This window comes from Aptenodytes patagonicus, chromosome 4 (assembly GCF_965638725.1).
Source record: "Aptenodytes patagonicus chromosome 4, bAptPat1.pri.cur, whole genome shotgun sequence".
Classification (NCBI taxonomy): Eukaryota; Metazoa; Chordata; class Aves; order Sphenisciformes; family Spheniscidae; genus Aptenodytes; species Aptenodytes patagonicus.
The window spans coordinates 9,530,648-9,543,047 of NC_134952.1; positions in this window are offsets into that span (position 1 = coordinate 9,530,648).

Consider the following 12,400-nt stretch of genomic DNA (forward strand, 5'->3'; position numbering starts at 1 on the left):
TGATTTAGTGAATACTTTTTTCAGGGATCGCGGGTGGGAGGCTGCATAGGTCTGGCCAACAATGATAGTATGTGGTGCTTCCCTGTAATACTTCCCAGCTAAACCTTCAAGCTGAGTTTTGGTGCTTTGCTTGAGGTGCGGAATTCCAGCAAAGGGAGGATCTTTGCTTAACAACCCCAAAATAATTCTGTGACGGTGTGGAGGGGAAAAGGAATGGCCTCCAAAAGGCACAAACTTGCTGAAAGCAACCTTGCATACAAAAAAAATATCGCTTAGGCTACTCTGTTTGGGGACCAGAATCTAAGATGCTGTAGCACGTAGTGGTTAGGACCCAGCCTTATGGGACCCACGCAGCACTGTGTTTGCTAAATGTGGTGTCTGCAAAATACAAAAATTACAAAAGGAAATCATCGTCTGGCAGATGTTTACCATGCAAGTGTCATGTGGGGTGCCATGTCCTTTGTGTTGCACCGATTTTAGCACTGGGAGAAAATTTCAGTAACAAGGTGCAAGTGAGGTGGAAGAAACTGGGGGGCGGGATGGAGAATTTAGCTTACTTAGTTTATTTGTTTTCCTTCCAGCTTTCCACAGGTCTATTTTTTTGCCTTGTACTTGGCTCCGTGTCTCTGATCCCGTCTGTCCTGTTTTTGTTCGCCTTCCTTTGTTGCCGGTGGTTTCACGCTGTTTCCATTCCTCTCCTTTCGTGTAACACAGATTCTCCGCCTGAGCCACGTCCAAGGTGTTGGACTCCCCGCAGCTACGGCACAGAGACTCGATGCTGAGGACACGACTTCCTGCTTCGCTGACAGTGTCTGCATTGTGTGAGTGAGCGTATGTATTCAGCCCACAGAAAAGAAGTTTCAGGGCATTAATTAATGGATTGTCCTTTTTCTAACTCGTCAGGACACTGGCAGCTCTTCACCTCTTCTTCATTGTTGCTGGTCTCTTGGTATCTACAGGAGACCAAGGTCCCACTAGTCTAGATGATCTACACACAGTGAGAGAGCTTTTTTTAATGTGAAGACCTTACAGTCAGCACAGAGAAAACAGGCAAAGCTATGAGAAAGTTGTTATGAATAAATCTTCCCTATACAGAGGGAAAAAGAAACACAGAGAAATCCCCGGATGTCATTACTAGAGGTAATGAGATACCTGTAGTAACTTGGATACCTTGAGTCCAGGTCAGGGCTTTCACCACAAAATGGTCCTCCTCTTCACTGGGACCAGTGTAACACAGGGATGGATTTTTCACTTTTGCCTCCCATTCAGAAGTGCTAAGGATGGTGGAAGGTGGACCCATATCAGATGACTGCCACCACAGCACCAGGACAGGGCATTTCATCACTCGCTCGCTCGCTCACTCGCTCACCTGGGAAAGTCTAAGTCATGCCAAGTCACTCTGTCACCTCTCTGTTTTTGAATGAAATGATGAGGGTTGTTTAAAAGTGTTAAGTATATTGGCAGTTATCCCAGGGGTGGGAAGATTAGTAGAAGTATATTCCCCAATATAAAAAGAAAGTGTAATATTCAGAGGTGCACTGATGAGACTTAAAGCTTCAACTTCTAATGAACATCTGTCTGGAGTTTGAAGGCACCCCTGATCTACAGCTATAAGGGATTGTAATTAACATCCAAAGTCCCATGAGCTCAGAAAGTCCCTGAAGGCAAGTAAGCTCTGATTGCTGAGCAATAGTACTGCTCACTTCTGAAATGCTGTCATAAACTGCTCTATAAATATGAATGAACAAAGGCTGACACGACGCATACAAAAGGTAGCTTTTGTTGAGACTCAGGTAGCTGGGACCTGTGCCAAACGAGGCTGGGGCAGGACCTTGTCATGGCCTTGTGCGAAGCAGCACAGATTTTTCACTCAAGGGGAAAGAGTCAGTGCTGGGGTACTTTGGCCCTACTGTGTGGGTCAGTGGTGGGGGAATAGGTTGTGTCTGGTGGGGGACAAAGCCCCTGGGAGATGGCAGGTTCTTAGTCCACCTCAACTTATTCCACAGAATTACTGTGACTGGCTGAGAACCGCACTGCAAGTCTGTTGACATCAGGTAGAAAACCCCTATGTTAGGACTCCTTCCTCTGTTTACAGGCTTGCCTTTGCTTCCCAAATTAAGAAATATGCTTTACACTAGGCAGGCAGTATGATGGCTTAATGAAGAGGAGGTCAGAAATAATACCTTAGTGTGACCTCTGCTTTCATCATTTGTACCTTTGACATCTAATCAAATACATTAAACTATCCAAAATGCACATATCTGGGCTCTTTGTGGAGTATGTTTATTTTATTTTTTTAAAGCTTTGCTTACCTGTGGAGTCTTCTATTTATTGTATGATGCTTTTTGCCACTTAGGCACTATGCTTAATCAGATTTGTAAATTAATTCTCTCCTGGGGTTTTTCTTTGTGTGTTCAGAAAGCATAAAAAGTGTTCATGACACGCTTCAAAACCCACACTGGTTACATCAGTCATCCTCTCAGCACAATAGTTTTGTGGAGAACACTTTAGGTTAAAAAAAACCACATCTCCTTTAATCCAGTTTCTTTCCCCCACTTTTGATCCCTAGAGTTGTATTACATGTTAGTAAACAGCTACGCAACACGCAAAGGCTGTAATTGTGATTTTTTTTTTTTTGCTGGAGGAAAAAAGCTACTGTTTACATCTTGAAATACCTATTATTACTTTTTATGATATATTCAACTGAAAACATTTTCATACAGGAACTTCGCCTTCTTCTGGCAGCTGGAAAGCTGGTTGCAAAAATGAGTGCTGCTGAATCATGGCATGCCTTCCGCCTGCTTGCCATTTCCCCAGCTCGGCAGTCCCAGCCCAGCAGCAGGCCCGGGGCCGGATGGGAAGGGGCAGCTTGGATGGGGAGCACCAACCTCTCCATCAGTGCTGCCCGCACCTTCATGGACGGACCATCCCTCACATGCACCATGCCCCTTCCTTGTCACAGCTGCTTGAAACGCCTCCTAGTCAACACTTCTGTGGCAAACATTGTAATGTAGGAAAGGATTTGAATGGTGGAAAATGTCACTGACGTTGGTGAGGAAGAGAGCATGCTCAGCAAGCACTGCAGTGCCCATTGGCAAGAGAGGAGAACTGCCATGGCTGTTGAACCACAGCGCGAGAGCTACAGTGACAACAAGCTGCAGCACATCACCTGGGTGTGTGAGGATACTTTCCAGAAGTCACAGACAAATGTGGCTGCGGTCTTCTCTTTACGCCAGTGGGACCCAGAGAAAATCTCTCCTCATGATACTGCAAACTCACCCTTGTACTCTCTAGGCAGCCTTATCTACCTCCCCCGCCCTTGCACACACACACACACACGTACACACAGCCCCAATCTCTCAGGCCCTTTGTGTTTCACAGGAAACAAGTAGATAAACCACAGCTCTCAATTTCCTAATTATGCAAAAAAGTAGAAACTCCTAAACCTTCAGAAGCTCAAAAATGCTGAAGTTGTTGAAAAAAAAGGCAAAGAAGACCTGAAACCGAATGGGGATTTCACATCGTGGATGTTGGGATCTCATAGACATTACAAAGATGCGTGGTGCTCTCACAGCACACTTACTCTTACGTGTGTTTGCTAGAAGAGGACAGCAGCACATGGTAGAGAGGGCCTCATCTTTGAGGAAGGACACAGTAGCAGGAAAATCTTTTGTCTGATGGAGCAATCCGTGATCCTGAAATGAGAAAACATTGCATTGAGTTGCTGCAGAGAAGAACTTGCTCAGCTCAGCAGGAAGGAACCTGGCTCTAGCAGTGCTCTCCAGCGAGAGCCTGAGGATTTCTAGACACGTTTTTGCCCAGGCCACTTCTCTCTCAGCCTCCCTCTTTCCCTGGTTCTGTGCCTGCCTCAGAGCTGTGGGATAACCAGACCCCCCAGGACTTCATCCAGTCTGCACCAGCGCAGGCACATACAGTTGCAATAAATGCATGTGATGGAGCCCCAGCAAGAAACTGGAGGTCAGCTATGCCCGTGCTGTTGCTGCTCTGCTTCTGAGTGCCGCAGTCACTGCCCGTCCCACTGCCTTCGCCATGGCTGGCAGGGCACGTGTCTGTGTTCCTGCGACACCTGGAGGGGCTGAGCTCATCCCATCAGAGCAGCTGCTTGTTCCCCTTCTCCCTAGTTTCACATGTTAGCTCTCAAATCTTCTCCTTCTTGCCAGTTGGTTCACAGCACATGATTTAACCCCTTCCAAATTTTCCTGCATTCGGTAACAATTTTGGGAAATGGGAAAGGCATCCAAAGAAATGCACCTGCAGGGTGGGTTGGGCTGGTGGTGAGTGGAGCCTGTTGGAGGGTCCTTATCCCCACTGCTGCTAGCTGGCGATGCTGCAGCTCATGGTACCGGTACTTGTGGAGCCTGTTTTCTCCCCAGTTCCCATGTCACAACAGCCTGTGCGTTGTCTCTAGCTTCTCTTTTGCTCTTTCCTTGCTCAGACACCTGTGTTTTTTCCTTTCCCTTGGGGGACAGCAGAGTGACGTGGAGGAAAGAGGATTCCCCGATTCTGGCGAGTTCTGGGAACGAGTGCCACAATTTTCGGCCAGATGCCAAGAAACCCATGTCATTCACAGGCACAACTCGCATTTGTTTCCTTAGCAGCTCCTTTGTTCGCCAGCACATCGTCAAGGTCACAGGGAGAGGGGAGGTTCATCAGGCACTGTTGGCCAGGCTTGCAGGCAGCTTCGAATTTTAGGACCAAATCACAAATCGTGGAGGATTGACTTCAGCAGCAGAGCACGGGCAGGACTTTCTTTGCAAACTGTGCTGCTGCCTCCACATCAAACTGCTCATGTCCTGTAGGTTAATATTGTTTCCATTTCATATGTGGGAAAACTGTGCTAAAATACCAGTTTGAAAGGCAGGACCGTCGTGAAGACCTGAGCACCTTCCTCCTGAGAAGTGTCCTTGACCTGTGAAAGCCCAGCAGGCTAGAGCAGCTACAAGTTTGGCAGAGTCATGCTGTCTGTGGGGCAGCTGCACCAGTTTGTCCTGGGTGAGGACCTGCCGCCTGCCCCATCCCAGCTCTGGCCCAGCCTCCCTCTCTGTTCCCACGCAGGTAGCAGGGTGTGCGGGTGGTACCTCTGTGGCTTTCCAGTCCCTGCTTTATCCAAGAGGATGTTTGTTTCCTGCAAAGGAAAGCACAGTTGGATGTCACACTAGAGGAAATAAAACAGATCTACAAGGGGCAAATGGATATCTTTTACGATTCTACACAGAGATTTCCCCAGAGCTTAACTTGGCTCATCAAACCAAACTCTTAATTTTGTCTATCACTAGTGGACAAGCTCAGGGGACTAACGCAGGGACAGGAAAATGCTCAGTGTGCTCACAACGTTGTGTGTCACATGAGGCAGTCCCAGTTGGAGTGAGCGTTGGTTCCCCTGTATTGAAAATGGAGTGCTGACACTGACCACACAGAGCTCTGGGGATGGAAGAATATGATATGAATGCTACGGATACTCCTAGTGATCTGCTATTGAATGGTGCCACATGGCATCACTGTGTGATGCTCGTCCAGCACATTTGTCGCTCCAATGAAACGTCGTTCCTCCAACACACCACATACGCTGAAGTGGTACAGGTTGTCCTGTATGTCTCTGAGAATCATAAATTCATGGTAGCATTAGCTGGATCAGGCAGATGGGCTTTTTAGGTGGGGAGGGGCCTTACCATCCCCTCCTAATGGTGGCCTTGGGAGTGATTTGGAGAATCACATACCAAAGCATCTCGACTCCACTGGGTTCTTGAATCTTCATGTTGTCACTTACAATTGCTTTTCCTGTATCTATTGCGGAATGGCTAATAGTGCCCATTTCAGCTTGAGATTGTCCTGTTTCCTTTTGGTTTCCCCTTATGATATTACATATAAACATTTTTGGCCATGTACATTTTTTTTTTTTTAAATTGAGGTATTTAATGCCATCCAGAGGGACCTGGACAAGCTCGAGAAGTGGGCCCGTGTGAACCTCATGAGGTTGAACAAGGCCAAGTGCAAGGTCCTGCACCTGGGTCAGGGCAACCCCCGGTATCGCTACAGGCTGGGAGATGAAGGGATTGAGAGCAGCCCTGCCGAGAAGGACTTGGGGGGACTGGTGGATGAAAAGCTGGACATGAACCGGCAATGTGCGCTCACAGCCCAGAAGGCCAATGGTATCCTGGGCTGCATCAAAAGAAGCGTGGCCAGCAGGTCGAGGGAGGTGATTCTGCCCCTCTACTCTGCTCTGGTGAGACCCCACCTGCAGTACTGCGTCCAGCTCTGGAGCCCTCAGCATAAGAAAGACATGGACCTGCTGGAGCGGGTCCAGAGGAGGGTCACAAAAATGATCAGGGGGATGGAACACCTCTCCTGTGAAGAAAAGCTGAGAGAGTTGGGGTTGTTCAGCCTAGAGAAGAGAAGGCTTCGGGGAGACCTTATTGCAGCCTATCAGTACTTAAAGGGGGCTTATAAACAAGATGGCGGCAAACTTTTTAGCAGGTCTTGTTGCGACAGGACAAGGGGGAATGGCTTTAAACTAAAGGGGGGTAGATTGAGACTAGATAGGAGGAAGAAATTTTTTATGCTGAGGGTGGTGAAACACTGGCACAGGTTGCCCAGAGAGGTGGTGGATGCCCCCTCCCTGGAAACATTCCAGGTCAGGTTGGACGGGGCTCTGAGCAACCTGATCTAGTTGAAGATGTCCCTGCCCACGGCAGGGGGGTTGGACTAGATGACCTTTAGAGGTCCCTTCCAACCCAAACTATTCTATGATTCTATGATTCTATGATTCTATTTCTCATAGCAAAAAGCTTTCTAAGTCTGGTTACTGTTTTCCCTTATTGGGAATATTCATTCAGCAATTACCTTTGCCAAAGATGATGTAGTGCAAGCAGGTGTTACAGCCTTACTTTCAGCCGTATGGAAAATACATTTCATTTCTGACAGTGATCCTGCTGTTTCAGTAGAAGGCTACCCCATGCAGAGATAGGGTGGTTAGATCAAACTGTACTAATTGCAGAGTGATTTGGAAATCTGTTCCACTTGCAAACAGAATGAATCCAACACTTTGTAACATTGAATTAACAAAGGTCACATTTCATAAATATTACAGAGCAATTTTCATAGATAATGCAGCAGGCTAGTTAATGATTAGAGCAGTAAACTCCTGACGTAAAGCCATGATGAATAAGGGACATATTTTTACAGCTTCCGTTATTATTGCCTCAGGAATCTTAACCAAAGGCAGCAGAAATTGTTAGGGTCCAACATATCTTTAAAATCTAGCCCATCAAACTATATCTGGTCTTCCCAATGGCTTTTGGATTAGAAACTAGAAAATTTAAGAGATTTTAGAGTATCAGTCAGATTCTCAATGGGAAAATAAGCTTGTTGGTTTCAATACAGTTCTACTGGATTCTGCAATGAAAAAAACAGCCTCGGTAACTGGTGGGAATTGGCAGAGCTCAGGCTAAGCAGGGATGCAATTTTCCCTCTTGCTCCAGCTGCTGGAGCTGCTGGATCAGGGCAGAAAATTTTAGTAAAGACCTAGTTCTGCTCCTAGGACTGACCCCAGAGACTGGCACCTCTCCTGAGACTGGGTCCAGCACCGTTTCTTAGATGGAAAGGTACTTGAGCTACCTGAGCAGTAACCTTGCTGAAGTCTATGGGATTAGCTCTGTAGGGAGGCAGTATTGTATATATTATATGTAAGAGAAGGTGGTGGAACGAATCCTGGGATTACTCAGAGGCGTAAAAACAGAAATCTTGGGCCCATGTACAAACAGAGGACTTAAAACCAGAGAATGTAATTTTCCAGGATTTAATTAAGCGTGTTTTGTATCCAATAGCTGCACACACATAGACAATCCATATTTCTCAGTAGGGTTTTATCTACTGTGAGCCATTCCTGTCTGAATTTGATGGGCTAGAAAATCTTGGTATACAACTGTGGGACGACTGTCATCCAACAGTGCTTAAGTGTGGAGGGCTTGGGAATCAGCAAAATTCTAGCAGGCTTTTTATATTTCCTTCATTCAGAAGAAACCCCCCAGGGGATGGAAAGTGGCTAGTGTCACTCTGTAATGCATTATTGAGAGAAATGAAATGTAAAGCCCATTGTGGAACATGCAGTGATGTCCAGGTGCTTGGATGAAGATGTGGAACCAGTTAAGTCTGTGTTTGGAAAAGCTGTTTGACGAGATGAGATGTGAATTGTCCACGCAGTGACGCCGTTTGGACATGTCAAGTTTTAATTTTCAATTTTTAGATGCTCATGCTTTAAGCCATTCAGAACCTAAACCTAAAAATAAAATTCCTTGAAAATCTAGTGCAATTCAAGTGAAAAAAAACAAAACAAAACCCCAACATTCATGCAAGTAGCAGCTCAGCTTAACATAAAACAACACAAATTGTGAAAAACAGCCCAAAGTAGCGTCAACGCCAGAGTCAGGAGAAACCTAGAAGGCTTTTCCCACAGCTGGACACGGGGGGAGCCCGACAGGCAGAGGTTTGCAGGTTCGCTGCTCCCTGGAGGGCTCACCCTGCCCGCAGCCAGCACTTTCTCCAGCCCTGCCTCCATTCCAGCTGGAATGGCCTGAAAAATAACTGGAAGTTTCTTGTCAGAGCAGACGCACGGCACAGCCAGTTCTTCCATTGACAAATAAACAAAAGAAAACAAAATATCACACTGTCATTTAAAAATAGCTTCAGTAAAAATACCGCAGGGAGCGCTTTCGCCGAGCAGAGATTGGCAACTGATTAGGGAGGGTTGTCAGTGTACCTGGTGCTGGATAAAACCCGATCCCGCTGCAAGGCATTGTCACTCAGTTGGACAAATTGTGGGTTTGTGATGAATGACTGAGAAACTCTAGAAGTTTTCTGATAACGCAGGAGTTTGAAACAAGGGTTTTCCGCTCCTCGCCTGCAATGCAACTTTAGAAAAGCTCCATGTGGTCTGATGCTGCAAAGTGGCATTCTTGGAGTCTGGTGAGACAGGGCAGTTAGGAGGCAGCAGAGCAGGGTGTAGATGTTATTCCTCTCCCATACCCATTCCTTTTGGCTTGGTCCACTGCCAAAGTGGGGTGAGCAACCCTGTGCAAGGGTGATCCCATCCTGTAAATTAGAAGTGAAAGCATTCGTAAAGGCTAGGCACCATTGTAAAGTTCAGCCTAGGTTTGGAGACTTCCATAAACGATATCTGTGCCTTGTAGCCACGCTCTGAAGTGATATATTTTGATCACAGACTTTACCATCTAATTTTGGGAAGTTGATCCATTGAGCGTTCTTGCTGGGTCATCAGTGTCACTTTTAAAACACAGCATATATGTGCAACAGTTTTCCAATGGCAGAGCTCAAATTGCATGACCCAAGATTTAGGGTCGTTGCAACTTTTAACATTCCTTCTGGTTTTCAGCCTCTTGGTTCTGCTTATACAATGAATTCAGGTGATAAAATGAATGTATTTTTATTGCTCTGTTTATTATAAAGTACTTAGAGCATCATTTAATTTGCAACTGTTATTTGGATCTATTTGCATTATTCCAATTATTTCACCCACTAGGGGAATTAATATTCACTAGCTGAAGAAAATCGAGCAATGAACCAAAACCCACCAATTTGTTTAAGGGACTCTTGAATGTATTTCAAGACAAAAGAAGAAATGGATGGAAAGAGAGCAGGAGCAAGTCCTGAGCTCTTCTGGGGTGGTGTCATTTGTGAGTTCACTGCAGTCCTCTCAAGACCTACCTTGACCCATCACTCATCTCAAACTTCATAGCTGGAGACACTGCTGAAATCCAGAGGCTTGAAGCACTGTCAGTACTGAACTAAAACCAAGTACATTAGAAATAAAGCAACTGGACAAGTAGCTTTGCTAGGTCAAGTGTCATTCTCATGACCCTAAGATTAAAGATCTTTCCTGTTTTTATGTAGTGTATCCTGACTGCTTTTTACACATGACGGCATTAGCAAAGCACATCACGATGAAAATATGTGCAAAAAACATAAAAAACATAAAAAGAGACAAATCGGGTAACACAGTGGTGTACCCCAAAGCAGGGAAACCCCAAGTTGGGGCTGCCCTCACAGCCGGCACCTACCCACAACTGAATGTGTCCTCTGATGGTCAAATCACGTCACATGCAGCATGCTCGGGAGGACAGAGTCCCTGCCTCCACGCTCGGGATTCGGAACACGGGGTCTGCTGGCCTGCCAAAGCTTCACAAAGTGGCCACTTCACGGGGCAACACCCCAACAGCACGGCAGTGCCCAGGGTCAGCGCACTGCTCCCCTGTGCCTGGGGTGCAGCTGTGCACAGTCATGTCATGCAGCAAGTATCCCTATTTTGGGTCTCCTTTGCAGGGTTGCACATCTGCATGGGGTCATCTTGCACCTCTCCTTTCCCCTCCCTTTGCCCCATCCCCAGGATCTCACCCATGCAGATTTGCCACCGCTCCTGCTCTTCTAGGCTTTCTTCAAAATGCTTCCTTGGGTCATTCTCAAATCTCCCGAGGGAGCTGCATTTCAGAGATTTCCCTTCCTGCGCAATGTCCGTTCCCTGGTGGGATCCACATGGGTCATTCCTGAGGGCAGTGACAGATCCATCACACCACTGGGTTCCTGCTGTCCCACCTTGAGGCCAATTCAATAATAGGGGTTTATTTGCGACTGGTTCTTTACCAAAGCAACGAGTTACTCTTCTTCAAACTGAGGGGACAGCAAGTGACACCTAAGACCTTTCACTCCCGCATCTGTTGCTGCTTCCAGGCACCACCTGGAAGGGAAACCAGCTGACCCCAGCTCACCCAGTAAACCATGAATAGCAAAGGTGGGAAACTAAAACTGCCACAGCACAGCCTGTTGCCACATCTACTCATCTATCCTGGACCAGTGACTCCAACCATTTTGCTGCTGAGATCCCCTGCAGGAAGGATAATATTTTATGCATGTTGTCAAAATGCCTTTTAGCAATAGCAGGATACTCTCTGCTCCGAGCGGAGGAGGATACATACCAAGCCTTAAGCTGTTCCAGGCTTCACAGAACAACAGTCAGCAAAATATATGTGGCTGCACTGGGACACGTTGTTTTCAAATCCCTGTCTGATAGGACCAAGTGGCATAAATCAGAGTTACCTGTCACAGATCGAATCCCTCCACGGCCATTTCTCCATCCAGGCTTAGCGGCAGCTCAGACTTTCTTAGCCAGTGGTTGCACTAGAAAGAAGGCAAAGAAGTAGCAATGTGTGAGATGGAATGGGAAGATGGTAGGAAGACATTGATGCTTGAAAAAAATGTTGAAATGCATCCCATTAGAAAGTTGTGCTGAGGTTGTGTTAGGGCAGGAGCACGAGGGGCTTTCCTGCTTCCTGAGAGCCCACAACTGGCTCCAAGAGCTGCTTTCTTTAGCATCACTTTCAGAGTCAACATTTTGGCTTTTCTGTATAGAGAAGTGGAGGACTCTGCCCTGACGTCTGCACTTCTGCAGACCCAGGGTGTCCAGTCTTCCTCTAAAACAGTCTGCAAAACTTACAACAACTTTCAGTTAAAGCTCAGCCCATCCCCAGAGAACCTGTGGAGCGGGGCCAGTGGCACATCCTCCTGAAGCCAGCAACATCCGTGCTGCTAAATATTTTAGATTCCTCTTGGACACCAGTCCAGACTCTAAGATGTACTGAGACCTGACAGGGAGGTTACTCAGCGTAAGACATTTTCCCTGGGGAACTCTTGACTAGCAACAAGTCACGTCTAAACCTCAGTCCAGACGTCATCTCTGAATCCAAGCTGTATCCTGACCAGCCTCAACAGCCTAAACGTGGGGAGTCATGACCTGGGGGCTCTGCCTGCTTTGAAGACTTGCCTTTGGCTCAATATCCCACGTGTTGAGCTATTGCCACGTGGTATTTAAAGGTCTTTTTACTCCATAGCTCAGGCTTCTGTTGTGATGCTGTACTTCTCTCTGAAAGTCTCTGCCTGCCCTTTGCAAGACACATCTCATCAGAGTTGTCTTAAAACATAGGTAGGTGTTGGTTTCTTTTCACCCTCCAGTTGGGGTGAAGTCAACATGCCCGTTCTCTTTCAGTACGCGAGCAGGTTAGCAGTGAAAAGCAGCATGGCTTGGACTTTTCACTGCTGAACAGCTTCTAGACACTGTGCTATGATAACTAAACAACACTGCCCACATCCCATGGATCTAATAAGTATTTCCCATATATGAGGTCAAGATATGAAGAGCAGATTTTGAAGAGTTCAGCACCAACATGTCCTACTGAGAACAAGAGGGGTTGCTGAAAAATCAAGCCAAAAGTCATTTGTCCGTGAACACAAGGTTCAGTGCTGGCTGGGATCAGAGTGCCAGAGCTCATAGCTGCTACCCCATCCCACTGCTCGAGCATTTGGGGGTCAGAGG